The sequence below is a fragment of the Pithys albifrons genome, chromosome 6 (assembly GCF_047495875.1).
Source record: "Pithys albifrons albifrons isolate INPA30051 chromosome 6, PitAlb_v1, whole genome shotgun sequence".
NCBI classification, from domain to species: Eukaryota; Metazoa; Chordata; class Aves; order Passeriformes; family Thamnophilidae; genus Pithys; species Pithys albifrons.
In genome coordinates this window covers 11,402,472-11,415,656 of record NC_092463.1, presented here as the reverse complement: position 1 = coordinate 11,415,656, position 13,185 = coordinate 11,402,472, and the positions used below count along the sequence as shown (strand labels likewise).

Genomic DNA, 13,185 nt, shown 5'->3' with positions numbered 1-13,185 from the left:
CCTGAAAAAACAGATTGGATTATCAGTCAAAAGTCTTTTTGCTGCAAAGTGGTATTTAGAAAGAGTCTGTCTTTCCCTCTTGCTTCGTAAAAAAGTAATCAGAAGTTTTCTAGCCCTGCCTGCAGCTGCTCTGCTGCCAAGAAAACCTGCCGGGTCTGGTGATGAGGCCTCAGTAATATTTCCGGTTTCTCTGTAATTATTTTCTAATTAAATTTTCAAATCCAAGTACAATCATGAGGTTAAACCATAACGAGTTCACAGTAGGGTCTTTCTGTTTGCTTTTTCTTTTTCTAAATCAGTAGCTGTCCGCTATGTAGAGGTGATACATAATTTTGTGTACATAAAGGTGTTTAAAATCAAGGTAGCAATGCCTTTTACCTGTTGAACTCAGCACTAACATCACTTTATGCAACTCTCCATTTGGAAGCATTGCTTTTGCATGGAAATTATTGTAACTGCCTGATCAGATTTGTCCACTAGTATGTCTATTTATGGCTTATTAAGTGGCTGGGGCATTAGGGTGCAGCTCCCCTCGATGGGGTTTCCCTCTGCTTCTCCACATACAGTTTAGGGAAATGGGAGGACTGATGTTGCCAAGGTGTTGCCAGTGTTTTGTGATGCCTGCAGCCCAGGAAACAGAAATAAAAAAGGTCTAAAAATAAGATGTAGAGATATGGTGAGATGAGGTACATGACAAAAACAAGCCATGTGTAAATAGTGAAGCTGAGAAACACCCAAGCCCAGCTCCTAAGCACATCACAAAGTATGGTTTGCTCCCTTGCCCTGACCTGTGCTGTGCAGGGGCTCCAGTGATTTTGCCTTTGCTCCCTGGACCTCTCCTGCTTGGATACTGGGACCAGGACAGGCTCATTGGGCTCACCATTGCCTTCCATCTCAGCTGCTGGGCTGCCCACAGTGGGGCAGCCACTGTTGACATGAACAGTGTGTTTGGAGGTTTTTCATTGTAGAAAGGTAGGAAGCACACTCAGACAGCATCTTGGGCTCCTTCAGCATTTTCCCAGAGCTGTAGATCTGGGCAGAGCTGGTGCCCATGCTGGGTCCCCCATCCATTTGTGCACCCTGCACACACCAGTGTGGTCCCTCACAAACAAGGGTGGTTTGGTGGCTCCTGGGAGTGCTGCTGTGTGGCAACTCACTTGGAGCTGGGCACAGCAGCACCTCCTGAAACACCCAGCAATGCGGATGGGAATTACACTCATGATAAGGAACACTGCAGGAGACAAACAAAATACTCAGGCTCCCCTCTTCATACCTCTGCTCTGTTGCTGCCAGCCTCTAGCCCCCTCTCCTGCCCCCAAATCAGGAATGCCAGAATAAGAAGTTCCTGTGTCCCAGTTTACAGCCAGATGTTTCAGCTTAAACTACTGAGGAAAGTGAATTGAGGGTAATATATCAGTGTGATAAAAGAATGTAGGCCTTGGAGTAAAGCCTGTGCTTGGGAGAGCTAATGCAGTTGGGTTGGGTTTTTTAAGTGATGTCAGCATTTGAGATCCCCTAGACTTGTGTTTGGGTTAAGCCCATGGGAAATGTAAGATTTTGTATCAGTTTACCCTGGAAATCTTGCTGCTCTTTCCGAGGCACAAGTGCTCTTGGAGACAGCCTGCTCTTGCAATTCATGTGTTCTGTGAAGCAGAAAGAAAAACATATTGGCCAGAGTTCAAGCACCTTTCTTGGTTGTCTTGGTGATAAGTGCCTGATAAGAGTTCAAGGTCTGTGCTTGCTTGTGTAGAATAAAAGCAGCTTTTCCTAAGTTACTGCTGGCATCCATGGCCTCCCAGAAGGTGCTGATTGGTTGTTCCCAATGTTTGGGCTGTTGTTGGTGAGTAAGACAAGGTTGTGCTGTGTGAGTTGTAGTTTGTCCTACAACGGAGGTGACTTTCCAGGTTTTCAGTCTCTGGCATGCTGCAGTGGCTATGCCATGGCAAGCATTTGGGGCAAGGTGGATGCTCCCTGGCGCTTTATGGAAGGAGTGACACAAGCCCACTGCAGTGGGTCCTGGAAGCAAGCCAAAGACACCTGCTGTGTTAGCCATCGTTAGGTTTCAGAGTTGACAGCCTGTGCAGATGTAAAGGCAAGGCAAGCCTTCTTGGTGCTGATAATTCCAGGTTTTTGTTGTCTAGGGAAAAGGGACTGGTTCTCTGATGCTTGGTTTGTGCTCTTAGAGACCAAGCATGTCTGAGGGCTGCATTTTTTTAGCAGGAGTGTGTGGATGGTGGTCTGGAGAGCAGTGAGGCAAGGTCAGGGCTGCGGGATGCGGTGTTCAGGTTTGCTCTCAGGACTCCAGTGGGCTGAAGCAGATGTCAGAAGCTGAACTCCTTGGGTCACCTGCAGTGGTGAGGATGGAGCTGCATCCCCTCTTCTGCCTCCAGCCTCTGCTCTCACGGGGCTTCCCGAGCCCTGTCTGCCTGACACCACAGGCAGCTTCCCAAACCTGGAGCCTCAACTGCTTCCGTTTCTGCACAGGACACTTAGTCATTTCCCACGTATAAACAAACATTTAGCAACACTGGAGAAGCTGAGCCACCAAGAGGACAAAGCTCCTTTTAAAGTAGCTTGTTCATCAGTGAGTTTTATTGTGCAGCAGCTCAGCCACTGATGAACTGAAACCACCCTCTGCTTGTTGTACAGGGAATAGGAAAATGTGCCTCTGGAGGAGGCCAGTCTTTCAATCTTTAGCTTGACTTCCATTTTAAGTGTTGTAGTTGAGGTGCCTTTGTTCTGAGATTCTTTTTCTTTTCTTTTTTAGTGAGGCCTGGGTTTGTCTCACTGCCTTTCCACAGGTGAGCTCATGCTGTCTTGAGACCTCTCCTTCTCCCTTACATGCAGAGGTCTTTCTGGGTTTTGCTGAGGACTTGCATTGGTAAAGCACGGGAGATCTGAAATGTTGTTGTTGCTGCAATCTAAAGGCAAAAAATTCACCTGAGTCCTTGAAAAAGGCAGAATCTGCTTTCCCAGCTTTAACTGCTGCCTGGCTTTGACACTTTTCTAACCTTCATTTCCACTTGTGTGACCTGCCCAGAGGTGTCGGCCTACAGGTTCCTCCTGCTGACCTGGGCAGGGCATCGTGTGCTTGGTGTGCGGTTCCACACTGATGTGGTTCTTGAAAATCCAATGTGACCAAGGGCATCCACAGCTCAGGGGTGAATTATTGCCAGGTCTCCTGGAGCACTACCCAGCAGTGCTGGAAACAGCCCTGGGGGTCAACTCTCATGCAAATGATCAGCCAGTCCCTTCCTCAAATAAGTCCTTCCAGGAAAATATTTGTAGGGCTTAAATTGGAAAATTCTTTTACCAAAAAAATCCCAGAGAGAGGGATAAGTAGTCAAAAAAACAGTGGGAAGTGTTTAAATCAAATTTTAAACACCATATTGGAGACTGTAGTTGAGAGATTTATTCTTGTCTCATTAAAAAAAGGATCTAAATGTCGTTATTTACCTAAAAGCTGTATCGTGAGGGCAGGGGCTGCCAGCATGAGGCAGGCAGAGCTGTGGGGCTGAGCCAGAGCTCCTGGGTCCCACCTCTCCTGCTCTGCCCATGGGCTGTGGGCTGGCAGAGGCACAGAGGTCCCTCCTGCCCACTGGTAAACATGGCTGGCTTGTGTGCTCGCTGCTCAGCTCAGGCTGGGTCAGGCACCTGATAAATCTAAGCCAAAACTGAAGTGGATTTGGCTGGTGAGGATGGAGTTGCTGTCAATTTGTTTTTCTTGGCTCAGCAGTTTCCCCTGAGATGTCTGTGGGTGAATTGATGCTTGGTTGTTGCACCATCCTGCCACGGCTCCTCATCTGGGAGGTGCGTGTCCTCGGCTGGCCCTGGGGGATGTGTGGCCTCCACCATCTACCCAGAGAGCAGCCTGGGGCTGGCTCGACACCGAGCTTAACTCCCACCAGAGCTCAGTGTGTGCCAGGTGCTCTCTGAACTGGCACACCTCCCTAGGTTCTGGTGTGAGGGGTGCATCGCTCTGTTACATAAACCTTTGGGTTCCTCCACTTTACTGCACTCCATTAGGAGCCAGAAAATAACATTTTCAGGTGGACTACCCCCTTCTGCAGCAACAGCCTGGCTTTGTGTCCGTGAGGCAGATTCAGGTTGATTGGTCAGGCACAAAAAATATGTGTTCTGAGAGAAGCAAACCAACAATTTTAGCTACCTTACTCCAAATGTCAGATTCTTTCTGTATGTTTTTTTTTTTAATGATTTTTATCTTTAAGACTTTTTTGACAAGCTATTTAAAACTAGAAAAACCAGAATATTGTCGTAATTAAATTGGGGGCACGGTACAAATCGCCAGGCTCTTCCCGCCCGCGTTCCTGCCCAAGTTGACTTGTGGTGCCTGTTCCAACTTGCAGCAGCCGCGAGTGAATCGGCAGCCAAAGGTTCCCCCCTGCAGCACAGCGACAGCTACTGCAGGTGCCCCACGAACTGGAGCTCATTTATCCAATTGGAGTTTCATGTTTTAAAAAAAATGGGGGAACAAAAGACATCTTACTCTGCTAAAATCCTGAGAAAATTCTACCGACTTCAGCAAATGCAGATGGGATTGTTAATGGCATGGAAGAATTTGCAACTATTGGCACTTTTTTCCTTTGGGAGCCCCAGTATGGGGAGTTTCCCAGAGATTTGTCAGACCATGGGTCATGGTATAACAACTACATCCATGAGTCAACACCAGACAGAGTTTTGCCCCTCACCCATCAGAGAAAAGGGGGCTGAAAGTTTACATGGTTCAAGGGACAACTGAAAAAATTCATGCCAAAACTTGCTGAGGGATACTGAGGCAACACCACAGCCCAAACACATGTCTATAAAATCAAACTGTTGGAGTGGGGGTTTTTGAGGAAGCATTTTTGCCAGATCTCTGTTTTTGTAGTACACCCTCCTCTGGGTGCACCTTCACATGATCCAGCCCCACGGATCTTGTTCTCTTGTGGGCATCTGTGCCAGTGCTTGCCAAAGCATCTGAGTTTGCTGGTGCTGCAGACTCTGACTAAATTTAGGCAAATGCAGCTAAACATACTACACAGAGGTCACAGAGAAAGTGCCCTTTCTAACTTTCCCTGGTTAGATCCTTTTCTATAGGAACGCTGAGCTCCTGAAAAATGTGCTGATCCTGTGCATCACCTACACCATGGTCTGCTGCCCACGTTCTCCATCACCAGGGGCATATACCCGAGTGAGTATATATTGACCTGCCCCATTTTAGGGACACAATGGGGTTTGGCCAGTAGTTGGCAGAGACTCACAAAGCAGTTGGGGTGCTTTGTTCCCCTTCTACATGCACATACAGACCCCCATAGCTCTTAGCTGGCTGCTGGCACAGCCCTCAACATAGCACAGACTGTGTTTTCTCATGTGAAATTCAATAAATTCAGCATTTTCAGGACCTCGGCATAATCAGGGTTTTCAATCTTCTCCTTCATTGCCTTCTAATATACCCTCCTAACAATTAACTCTGTGTGTTGGGAGAACGCCAAATGCAGGGTAAAAGACTTCGTTTTTCTTTCCCATAATTAAATGTCGTGTTCGCTGCTGTCTCTCCCACTCGATTAAGTGTCCGTGTATGGTCTAAAACGCTCTTTGGTGCATTAGCATAAAGTCTGTCAGGATTTCAACCAACATTCTCCCTCCCATTGCATCTGTGCAGCTCACAAAGAGCCGCGTTGGCCGGCGCTGAGGGCTAATCCCCTGGCCCTTGTCGAGAGGTCAGGCTCAGGGTGCACTATGAGGTTCCGTACCCACCTCCCCTCACCGCCTTCCCAAAGCATTTGTGCCTGGAGACAGAGCCTCTGACCCTCTGCATGGAGCTGTGGATATGCCTGGCTCGCTCCCACAGGAAACTATTTGGATGTCAGAGGAAACAGCTTTTCACTGCAACTCTGTAAAAACCACTTGCAAACCTCTCTCCCTGGTCTCCATTCGTGCTGCAGCCTAATTGGGGCAGCTGGCTGATAAGAGCCCTTTTTTTAATTACATCTAAAGATATACTGGAGAAACTTCCCCAAGAGAGACTCTGGCAACATCTACAGCACTGCATGTGATGGCAAATAATATAGTAGGGTGTCACTGGACAAACAGATATGTGAGTTATGGGTTGGGAGGTGCAGTATCAGAATTTTTGACCAGCTCAGTATGGAGCTGGAGGTGAGATGATGGCTGGGGTCCTCAGCACAAGATGAGTAGTGTGGTTAATCTGCCTGGCAGCCCTGTCTTGAGGAATGGATCATTCCTGCTTGGAGAGTTTCCCCAAAAAGCATTTCCTGGAGCTAGTGCACTTCTTGTCACATCCCCCCGGCTGCTCTGTGCTACCCAACTCCAGGTAGAGGGTGCTGGTTGGTACCGGGGTGGTGTGACATTCCCAAGGGGCGTACTCAGCTTCTGCTCATCTCTTCAGCACAGACCCATCTCCTGCTAAGAGCCTGTCCTTGTCCCCTGTACATTCTGCAGTGCCCAGCCCCACTCTTTACCCTTTAAAAGGTTGCTGGAGCATTTGTCCTCCCACTGTGCTCATTTGTTTATAATCACAGGGCTGTTTAGGCTGGAAGAGACCTTTAAGATCATTGAGTCCAACTGTTGGCCCAGCTCTGCCAAGTCCACCACTAAACCGTGTCCCTAAGTGCCACTTCTACACACCTTTTTAATACCTCTGGTGACTCCACCACTTCTCTTTGCAGCCTGTTTCAATGCCTGACCACCCTTTCAGTGAAGCAATTTTTCCTCATATCTAATTCTAAACCTCCCCTGGCACAACTTGAGGCCGTTTCCTCTTGTCCTACTACTTGGTTCTTTAATTTTCGTAGTTCTTTAATCTTCAGAACTTCAGGTTTGTTACCAACTTCAGAAGCATTCTCTGACACAGGAAGATGGTTCATTATAAGTTGGGAGGAGACTTGGTGGTGAGGGGAAGAAGGCTGGAAGAAAAACCTGGAATGTCGCTGCAAGTCCCAAGCCCTTCTTGCCCGGAGGTGCCTCTGCTCCCTGCGATCTCACTGAATGGGATCTCATAACACTGCTATTTCCCCAACTCCTCCTGTAGCTCTCTCTATGTCCTTTGGATAAACAGCTGCAGAAAGGGGGCCTTTGTTTGCAGCAGTGCTGGGGGAATGGCTCGTGGTGGTACAGATAACCCTGCCTGCAGACAAGCTGAGAGGCTGCACTGCAACCGGGAGGGTACACAATGTATTATTCACCAGCTGTTTCCTCTCCATTCAAGGCATTTTCTGTAAAACCAGGGGCTGGAAGTGGTGCATGTGAGACGTGCAATCAACTACATAGGAGGAGTTTGAGCTTTTGGCTTGCTGGGTACTCAGACCCTCCTGGTCACAAGGAACTGGTTCATGCAAATCTATGTCTGGACCTCCATGGTGTTTGACCACAGGTGGCCCATAAGTGTGTTTTCTTTCCTCTCTACCTGCCTGCTGAAGGCCTGAAAATCTGATTTACAGAAGTGCCAGGTGCCTGCAGCTTTGACAGATGTTAGTAGGAGCGATGCTTTAAACATACATAGAGGCATTCCCATGGCTGGGGGTTTGGGGCTTTCTGTGTGGGCCCCTGGGTGTTCACAGCCCCTCCTTTGCATGGCCCAGTTCCTAAGGAGGGGACAATGACAGCCCCCTACTCTTTGGGCTGCTGATAAAGGAGGTGCTCTCACCTGCATTGGTGAGGTGCTACAGAGAAAAGCCCATGATTAAAAAAATACAGGTCCTCCTGTCTGAGTACAGCACTGAAAAAAACAATTTCCAAAGATGTGAATAAAAACCATTGTTTTTGTTTTCCTGTCTTCAACCTGGCTATTCAAATGGCCATGAAAAAGATGTCTGTTCTTTTCTTTTATAACCTCTTACAAGCTCTCAATTTTAGCATCCACTCCCCAGAGTCCATAAAATAAATGGGTTGAAACACTATAAAAATGAACAAAATCCAAACCCATAGCCAGTTCATATTCTGTCTCATTAAATGCATATTAAGAAAAATGCCTCATCCTACATAAATATGTAATTGTTTATAAATCTGTAACTAATTTTAAGCTATTTGAAACAGTCTTACTGTAGAATGACCTTCTAGAAATGGAACAGGGTGCCAACAGACCACACTAAAAGACAAGAACAGATTAGATGTGAAATACCTCTATTTTAATATATTTCAAAAAGTTTTGCCTAGAAAACTTACATGTAAAAAAAAAGGTAAAATTCATGTATTTTGCTTTAAGTAATATTTCCCCTCTAGGTGCTCAACACCCTGCCATATCCAGGAACTGAGGAATTCATCCAGGAGTCATCTGGCCAGGCCACCTTCCTCTCCAGCTTTTCACTTTCTAGCAGTGGGTACCCAGTCTGCTTCTGCCAACACCTCCACCTCTGTAGAGCAACAGCAAAGCCTTGAGAGAGATTATTGGGAAAGGACTGTATCCTTTTGTACTGCCTCTCCTGTTTGTATAACAGCTATCTCAGAGCTGGAAAACAGCCTTTTGTGCCTGCAGTTTCTCTCAAGAGAAGGTGGAAACAGTTGAGACGGTAAGAAGACAGTACAGCCCTGTCCTAACTGTGCCTGGGATCTGGCACTGATTGCCTCTGCAAGTGCCTGGGAGGGGAGTGAAAATGTTGCTGTCCCTTTGCTGGAGCCTGAGCTGGCCCCAGAGCGGGGATGAGCTCGTGGTGCTGCTGTGCTGGTGGGTGCACGATGACAACTCACATGGTTATGTTCCCAGCAGTGGGTACAGCAAAGTGCTGCCAGATGATGACACCTCACACGGTCTCAGGGATGCTTTTAGATTCATCTATGAATAACTCCCAATGTTTTCATTTCCAGAAGCATAAATATGTATCCCCAAATGCTCCTGATTGTCACACGCCTGGAAGCTGGTAAATTGGTGACTGATTTCAGATCTGTCCAACATAAGGCTCTGTGATTGATCGGCATGGCCAGAGCTGTCCTCGGCTCACTCCTGTGCCAAAATCCTGGGAGCGCGTGCTCATCACAGTGACAGGCTGGGAACAAGCTGAGGAGGAACACTGCAGGAGCTGGGTCAGTCCTGGAGCAGGCTGGCATAACTTCAGCTGATTAGAATGTGAATTACATCCATTTAGGCCAGGCCTGGAATTTGCTCCTGGCATGGGCTGGCTCTCTGCAGTTTCACTAAACTGCATTGTTTGTGCCCCAAAATGCTGTCTGAGCAAAAGCTGATCGTGGTGCCACCCTGGGCTGTTATTTTGCCTATGAGAAATATGACTAATATGAGCAATTCTTTCTTCTTGTGATCTTAGATTTTAACTTTTTAAAAAAATTGCAGTAGTTAATGAGTACATGGGATGCAAACACATAAACTCCCACCCATGAACACACACTCTAAATACTGGCTGATTTAAGTGTAAGTGTTTTCTTTCTGGATGCAAACTCCCTCCAGATTTAGTACTTTTGTAGTGGAGATTTTGTCACACTGTCCTGCTGAGATGCTCAGTGAAAATACTGGATGTGATCTGGTTGCTGCCAGTTTCTTGGGTGATTTGGAATCTGGGCTTTGTCACATCATTCTGACTCTGAACCCAAAGATCTCTTTGGGGTCTGGACTACCTGAGCTGCTGGTTTTGGGGTACAGGGGTGTTGGTAGGGCTGCCTGCCAGACTGGAGATTGGCATTTCCATTTCCCTGAAGGGTCCCTTTTTAGCATTTTTTAGCTGTTGGGTGACTAAATTAGCATTCAACCTGGTGGCAGCATAGGAGGGATATCAGTGACCTCACTAATGGGAACACACATGCACGTGTGTGTTTAAGACCAAGTACAGTGTAATGTCTATCAAGAAGATATTTGCAGGTGACAAATTAAATCTGCTGAGACAAGAGCCACCTGAAACTACCCACAGCTGGTGGGACCATGTCCCTGTGCCCAGCACTGCCTCTGCATCCTCCGTCACCATGAAAATCACCCAGGGTAGCTGTCACCTCCAGCCAGCTCAGCATGGACCTGCCAGCTTCACCCAGAGTCATCATCTGTTACAAATGCAGCTCTTTCTGGGATCAAAGAAAGCAACTGGCATCAAAAAAAGACTCATCAGAGCTTTGACTCGGTGTCCCCTGCTGGGGCAGGACAGACACCCACGAAAGTGACAGAGGGCACAGCCATGCCCTGCAAAAGTGCTTCACTCCAGGTGCAAATGGCACTTTAGGGCACTCTTCAGCCTCTTTTAAAAGTCTTAATAATTTTGAGTCCCGCATTTGGGTGAGGTAAAACAAATCTCAATTCTAGTCACTCACATGAGAGTTATTTTAGGATAAAGAGCAGCATCATTTGCAGTCTGGTGAGACACTCCTTGCAAGTATTAATTTGGTCTTGTTGCTGGGGGGACTTTCTGGAGAAAGGAATGGCAAGAAGAGGAAATGAAAAAAGCAGAGAAGGAAACTGGAAAGCGGAGGTCTTGTATCCGCAGTCTGGAGATAGTCTTCCCTAACGGAGGTAAAGTGTCCTTCTCTAGACCTCTATACTTGGGCAGAGAAGGGGAGAGAACAGCATTTTGACCCTAAAAATGCAGAATAGGAGGGTGATATTTTGCTTTCCTGCTGCTCGTGAGAAGTTACCCAAAAGCCTACTGCAGTGGAGAGCAAAATGTGTGAACTGCTTATCGAGCTGGGGAGGGCCTGAAGTCAACCAATTTGGTAACAGCCTGTGTTATGTAATCCCATGTTTGTCTTTAAAGTAGTAAATCAGGAGTGAAATCAAGATTTTTCTCACCACTGGATTTAGTTTCGTCTTTCCAAATGGGATAATACAGCAGAATGCCACATTTATTGGAGCTGCTATATTTCATTCCATTAATTTCCTAGCTAGTCTTGAGTAGCCAAGGACTTTCCAAAAGAACAGCTTTGTGCTCTGCAGACTGCTCAGAGCAGGTCATAATAACCAACCGTGGGTAATGTCTCAGATACCATCTTAGAAACCAGAGGCTGTACCTCCAACTCGGCCTGCAATCTCCCGGGCTATCCAGTGCCAGGCTTCCTTATTCCAGCACCAGTTTTCCACAGCAGGACAGAGGCTGTATGAAACAAGCTGTTGATGAGATAACTGCATGGCTGGGCTTTGCTTCTAGGGGGCAAGAAACTTCATTAAAGACCTAGTTCAAGTTGCAGAGCAGAACTGGGTGGCACTGGTTTGGAGGCTACTGGTACCCAGGGAGCAGTGGGAGATGGTGTGTCCTAATGTTTAGTCCCTATGTGCTAAGGCTGTCACAGGATGCATGACTCATAATTCATGGGTCTGCAACTGATTTTTGTTGATGTTGTGGCCCAAATGGCCTGGGAAAGGGTGGTAAGGAGAGATCCCATGGCAGGCAGTCCAAATGCAGCCTCCTCTGCCACTGCAGTGGGATTGGAGGGAGCTCCCAGGGAAGGGCAGCAGGCTCAGGGGCCTTGGCCACCCTTGCCTGCCTCTGCCTCACCTGGTCCTGGAGGCGTCCTTTCCCTGAGGGGGCAGAAAGGTACATGTGCATTGCAAGAACATTTTTGGGAATTCCTTGCCTTTGGGTTTGCTATCCCTTGCCCCTGGTTTCTGCCAGCCAGGTGTGGGATAGCTTTATAGCAAGAAGGACTTCCCAGCCTGTTCCTTAGGACTGGTCTGACAGAGGCATCCTGTGTGCAGTGTTGAGAAATTCAATCTGTTTTTTTTCTTCTGTGACAGATCTCATTTTACCTGCCCATTTCCTGCCCACCAGCAGCTCAAGGAGCCAGCTGTGACTTACACTGAGCCCTTGTTTGAAGTCAGTGGAGTTTCCACAGCTTTCAGTCACAGATCTGCATGTGCTGATGACTGACTACAGCTTGCAAGGACCCCTCCATGCACAGTCTTCTCAGTCCATTGTGAAACAGAGAGGTGTGACAGAGAGATGACAAACTGAATGAATCAGCAGACACACTGTTTTCAGTTATTTACATTCAATAGACCAAATCTTCAGGGCTGAATTTTTCTTTCAGTTCCCCTTGGGTGCTTAAATCACATACAATACTTTGCAAATATAGATTTCCACCTCATGTGTAAAAACAATGACATGAATAGTTTTAGAACAGATGGTTCTTGTAACACTGTTCTTATGACAAATATTCAAGGATACTTTGAGACCCCTGGGTCCTCATTCCTGGTATTAGAGTCAAACCTTAGATTTCATTTTATTTTAAATTCTATTCCAGCTGTCAACTTCCAGCTTATAATTTTGCCCTAGAAAGACTTAGGAAAATGAAAAAATTAGAAGACACTCTTAAGTAAATTGCTTTTGAGATCATTGGTGATTATGACATTAGATAATTTGAGCCTGGTGTTATCTTTGAGTTCTGGAATCACAGCTAAATAATGTCCAAAAAAGGGTATTCAAGATAAAGTCCCTTTTACACAAATAGTAGGTAAGGAGCTGACCAATATTAAAACTTCTTGAAAAAAACATGTGACACAAAGAAAAGTAGATGGTGTGAGTGCAACCCAGCATGGTTTCTGTCTGGTTCCACAGGATGTTGGGTAGGCAATGGCCCAGACCCAGACCCAGACCCAGACCCAGACCCAGACCCAGACCCAGACCCACCTACACCATCACTGCCCAGAGACCCACAGAAAAAAGCTAGGCTGCTAAACCCCTCAGCAAGTGGGTGGTTTAAGCTTTCATTTAGACATCAAAACCCCTCCTAACAACTACAGCTCCTACTGATTACCCTTCAGGTGAATGCTGTTAGCTACGTGCTGGATATAGAGGGCACCTAGAAGCTGGGGGGTTTGGATTGGGAATCCTAAAGAGGTAGTGCTCCCTTGGGGTGTTGATCTTTTCTAGTAAGTCTGGTAGCAGTGTGGCAGTTCTGGGATTTGGGTTGTAGAGAAGCTTGTTTTGTTAATCTCTCTGCTGGGGCTGAGTAGTGCCTGCAGGGAGCCTTCCTCTGCCCTGGAAGATTATGGTGGGCTTGTGCCTCCCTGGAGGGTGTAAGAGCTGGGCTGGAGGCCAGCGAGGCTTGTTTGTGTTTTGGAGGATGGAGAAGCAGAGCCTGTGCAATGAACAAGGATTGGAGAGCTCTGTTCCTTGGGGGGACGCCTCCCAGAGGTACCTCACAATAACTAGTTAGTGCTTTCAGGATACTGTTGCTGTGCTGGGTTCTAGTCTGCCTGGACAAAGTGATTGTTACTCTCAGAAGTATCCTTGCTGC

General features: G+C 47.1%; 1 protein-coding gene across 1 annotated transcript in view; it reads left to right on the top strand.

Annotated features, from left to right (window-relative positions):
* Positions 1-13,185, top strand: part of TECPR2 (tectonin beta-propeller repeat containing 2) — a 106,509-nt gene that overhangs the window by 69,524 nt on the left and 23,800 nt on the right. Inside the window, exon 19 of the transcript XR_011697987.1 lies at positions 8,242-8,528. The gene's annotated coding sequence lies outside the window, so the exon portion shown is untranslated. The remainder of the gene's footprint in view (positions 1-8,241; positions 8,529-13,185) is intronic.